Genomic DNA, 4,936 nt, shown 5'->3' on the forward strand with positions numbered 1-4,936 from the left:
GTGAAACAAGGATTGCTCAATAACACACATTTTCAGAGAAATGCACAGGTTTTTATAGGTCTCTTATGAAGGAGCTCCGCTGAGATAGCAGCTCTGAGTTGTTAAGCCCCGGGTATACTTCGGCCGTCCGCGTTCGTGCACCGAAAATTACATCATGCGGAGGGCTAGCAGCCGGCCGCACACCCCATCCGCGTGCAGCCCAAATTTCGAGACCGCGCGGACGGTGCGTGTGCAACAGCGCATGCACAAGCAGGACAGAAGAGTCCACTAGGTGGCAATACGCACAGTACTGAGCACAATGTGTAGTCTTTGAAGAAGAGTGTGTAAAGAACGATTCAAAAACAATACAAGTAAACCCAAAGGCATGCCTTCTCCATCGTTTTTGATTCCTGTTCTCTTGGTATATCTTCTGAACTATGTTGCAATGGTGGATGCACTATTTTTCTTTTCCGATCCTGCCCAGCGAATGTCCCATTGATGACACAATGTCAGGTAAAAGTATAGAAAAAAATTGTACTGCGCATGTGTCGAACTCGGTCATCTGGGCGCATCCGTGGTTTAGTATACCTTGAAAGATGCGCGGACCCGTCCGGGCATGGAAAGTGAAATATGCCCGGGGCTTTATGATCTCTGTGAGCCTCCTTGGGAAGCAGTCTCGAGCGTAGGGTGTAGTATGTAAGCTCTCGCTTTAGAGAGTCATTATGCAGAGTCCTCCATCCTTAGAGCTCGGCCAGGCAGTAGTGTCAAGTTGTTAGGCTCTCTGTAAGCCTCCTTGGCTACTGTCTTTACAAAGTGAGTGAGGCTGAGGCCTCCACTCCTTATAGCTCTGTCTGGGCAGCAGTATCAAGTTGCGATATGTTCTCTGCGCTTCCTTAATGGCTTTTCTTAGCGTTGGGCATAGTAGGCTTTCTCTTGCGTTAGAATCATCATGCTGAGGCCTCTGCCCTTAGAAGTCGACTAGGCAGTAGTATAAAATGGTTAGGCTCTCCTCAGAGTTGTCCTTGCCTCTGCTCCTCAGAGCTCTGCATGAAAAGCAATTTCGAGCTGTAGGCTCTCTGTGATCCTCCTTGAAAGCTTGGAACATATTTAGTCCTTATTTCATTTTAAAGAGTCATGCTAAGGCCTCTGTTCTCTGAGCCAGATTATGCAGTAGCACTGAGTTGTAGGCTCTCTGTCTGAGCCTCCTTTGGTGCCCCTAGGTTGGGAGCATTTTTAGTCGTTTTTGGCCATCTGCTCCCCTGTATTAATAAAGACGCTGTGTAGCCTACTTTGCAGGTGTAGGACGTACTACAAGAATAGTTCAGCTATGGACCAAGCTGTTAGGATTTCTGTGAGCCTCCTTGGGTACTGCTTGTAAGAAGTGAGCATTATTAGGCCTCCTTTCGCTATAGAGAGTCATCCTGCTGAGGTCTCTACTAACCAAAAAGCAACAATTTTTTTGGCCATCCGCTCCCCTGAGCTCTGCCTGTATTAATTATAAGGTTGTGTTGTACATACTACTAGGAATCTGTCCTCTGAGTCCAGCTAGGGATTAAGTTGTTAAGCTCTCTGTTAGCCTCCTTGGGTACTGCTTGTAAAAAGTGAGCATTATTAGGCCTCTTCTCACTACAGAGTCATCCTGCTGAGGCCTCTGCTCCCCCAAGCAAGGTCCTGTGTCCTTATAGCACGGGCAGGGAGTATACCTGGCTATTTAGGCTTAGGCTTAGTATGGAGTGTTGCCAGGCCTCCTCAGGTTATGATGTTCTCAGTAGCCTCCTTGATAGCTGTTCTCTATTAGGACATAGCTAGGCTTTCTCTCACTTTGAGAGTCAGTTTGTTGAGGCATCCATCCTTAGAGCTGGAATCGGTAGTAATGCCAGGTTGCCAACTCTTGCTGAGCCCTCTTGGCTGCTGCCTTTTTGTTAGTGTTGCTATGCCTCTTACTTGAAAGTAGTCCTCCTTGAGGCTTGAGGCCTCCGCTCTTCAGGGCTCTACCTGAACAGAAGTTCTGAGTGGTTAGGTTCTCTGTAAGCCTCCTTGGAAGCTGGCCTGAATATAAAATGTAGTTAGGCCTCCTCTCTTTTAGAGTCACCCTGTTGAGGCCTCCGTTCTTTAGAAGCTCTGGTCTAGAGGTCTGCTCCCACCCGCTCCCACAATGGTTCTATTCCGCACGTACCCACTCCCGCCTAAAATTCACTCTGTGTTCACCCACTATACACATATAGTGATTTTCTTCCCGACCCGACGGTCCCGATAAAGATTGTTTCCAGAATTTCGTGTTTAAACTTTCCCTAAAGAAAGAGAGTGATTGGGGATAATAAATATAAAATGTTGCATATACAAGATTTGTATTTGTTATTTGTCACCCTAAAAAAATGTCAGAAAAAAATGTCACAAAGAATAATAGGTTAAATAACAGAGAAAAATAGGCTAAATTAAATAGTCTACAACATGTCCCTCAACTATAGGATAAGCCAAAAAATACATATAAAAGAAAACTGTTGACTTACTAGCTATACTGCAAAATGAAATCTTTTTTTAACATCCACGCAAGAACAGAATGACGCTGACTGACGGCCGATCTGTAGCTCTGGCTCTTGCCATAGGGAATTAGTCGTGACACGAGTGTGTACCTTAGGGATGGGGACTCCTCCAGGTCTTGACTTTATGTCAGCCAATAGGGCACTCATCCCTTCAGCGTGGCTGTGTGGGTATTTGTTCCCCATAGTGTCCTCTAAAGGATGCGTCGCGAGTTCCCATTGGAAAGGGAATGGTTTAGGTTATGCATGTAACCATGGTTCCCTGAAAAGGGGAATGAGACACTATCTCTTTCCCATGCTTCAAGTATTCCTGCACAGACAAACTCCTTCAGACAAGAAGTGGATGATGTATTCTACTCACGGATGCATCAGTAGTGATATCTTAGGCACTCGCCAGCCAATGTCAAGTTCATTGTCGTGCTTATACTTGTGCTTCAGACACCGGTCATGCTCTTGGCTCCTCCCAACTTCGGCTCTACCGGAGACCCTTGTCCACCAACTCCCCCTTGGTCAGTCATCACTCTACTCCACCACGGGCTTACTATTCGCTGTGCTCCGTCCCTCCACCCTTATAGCTGCAGCGGATTTCTCTTTCCCTTCAGCTTCACCTCTATCCTCAGTCACACCGTCTTCACTCCAGTCCTCGGGCACTCTGGCTCTGCCTCTGACGCTCATCGCTGGTACCTGGTACTGTTGGGGAAATTCATTGTTCATTGATGTATTAACCGTAGAAATAGCCTGTGTGAAATACTGTAAAATACCAGGTTTACTGCATGGAAAGTACCAAATGTATTCAAAGTATGGGAACAATAACAAGCTGTGGAAAGTACCAAAAATTACCATTAGATTAATGTTTTTAAAAAATAGAACGACCGGGGACTTTCCACCAATATAACTGAAATGTATGAGGATTCATAAACAGTGGTGGCAAAATGCCAGGGTGGAGCTAAAAGAAAAAAGAAAAATATAGCTAGAGGGATCCCCATTGGATTATAGTGATAAGAAAAACATATAAAACATGCTCTTTTGTGCTGTATAGGTCAGATGTGGTGCTAGCATCTTTGTTGCCTGGCAATATAGATTATCTTCTGAAGACCTGGAACTTCTGACTCAGAGCTTTCTTTAAGAGGACATTTGAAACAAATTATAGCACTGCAGACTGGCCACAACAGTGCCTGCGACATTGCTCCGCTCCATCAGCCTTCAGTCTGCGCCTTCGAATCCACCAGCTCAGTATTTGTCGGTCATCTCCAGATGCTGTCAGCCACCACAACATCTTGGCTCCTCCCTCCATTGACTCCGTGGGCTGTGGGCTGTTGGCACCGTGGAGCACTGGGTCTGTGGCTGTGCCATCGGCTGTTTACATCTTCGCCACAGGGATATCGTTCCTGTTCTTGTGTTTCTTTGTATTCCTGAACTTGCCATGGTCACTGTCATTAGGAGTTTGTTGACTTCAGCTGTGTTTGATTAATTATCTTGTTATATTCATTCATTGATATCTTGTTATCTTTGTTGATTTGTTGATAATTATCTTTGTTGATTCAGTACTTAAGTACCGTTTTCTTCTCAGTTGATTGTCGGTTGTTGTATGTTTTATACACCGTTGCGCTCCCTATCTTCTCTGTTTTAATAAATATGTTTCTACATTTCATCTTCAGTCTTCATCCTGTGTCAACTATGAGAGCTATAAACATTTGTCATTTTATATAATTACACATTAAATAAACATAAAGATAAATGCACAAAATATATAGTTTTCATTCACTCACCCTGCTGAACTGTTGTGACTTCAAATAAAAAATGTTATGACTGCAATGACTAATAAAAACATACTGTAAAGAAAAACAATGTATAGCATAGTAATTAAAGCAAGTGACTTTTACATTTAGTCATTTAGCAGATGCTTTTCTCCAAAGCGACTTACAAATGAGAATAGGAGAAGCAATCAAATCAACATGAGAACAAAAGTATGTAAGTGTTGTGTGAAGTCACAGTTACATCAGTAAAGTGCTTGTAGCAAGGAATATATATATTTTTTTTATAAATACACAAATAGAAAATAGAAATCGAAATAAGTGCTACTATTACTGGGTCAAGTGCTGACGAAAAAGATATGCCTTTAGCATTTTTTTTTTTTAATTACAACTTTTAAAGCAACTCTTGAGTGATTTGAAACCATCTTTCTTGTACTGACAGCAGACAAATGTCATGAAAAGAAAACAACATTAAAGAAACCTGAATAATCTGATAACTATAAGTAAAACTGACTTGTAAACTTATCAAATATTAAAATTTGTGTACACACTTTTTTTTTTTAACATGCCTTCATTTTTTTTTTGCTACTTTTCAAATGGCTTTATGAATTGCATTGTTTTGTCTTTGCACAGGACCCAGGAAATCACAGAAGACTGTGAAAG

This window comes from Megalobrama amblycephala, linkage group LG24, assembly GCF_018812025.1.
Source record: "Megalobrama amblycephala isolate DHTTF-2021 linkage group LG24, ASM1881202v1, whole genome shotgun sequence".
In the NCBI taxonomy this organism is placed as follows: domain Eukaryota; kingdom Metazoa; phylum Chordata; class Actinopteri; order Cypriniformes; family Xenocyprididae; genus Megalobrama; species Megalobrama amblycephala.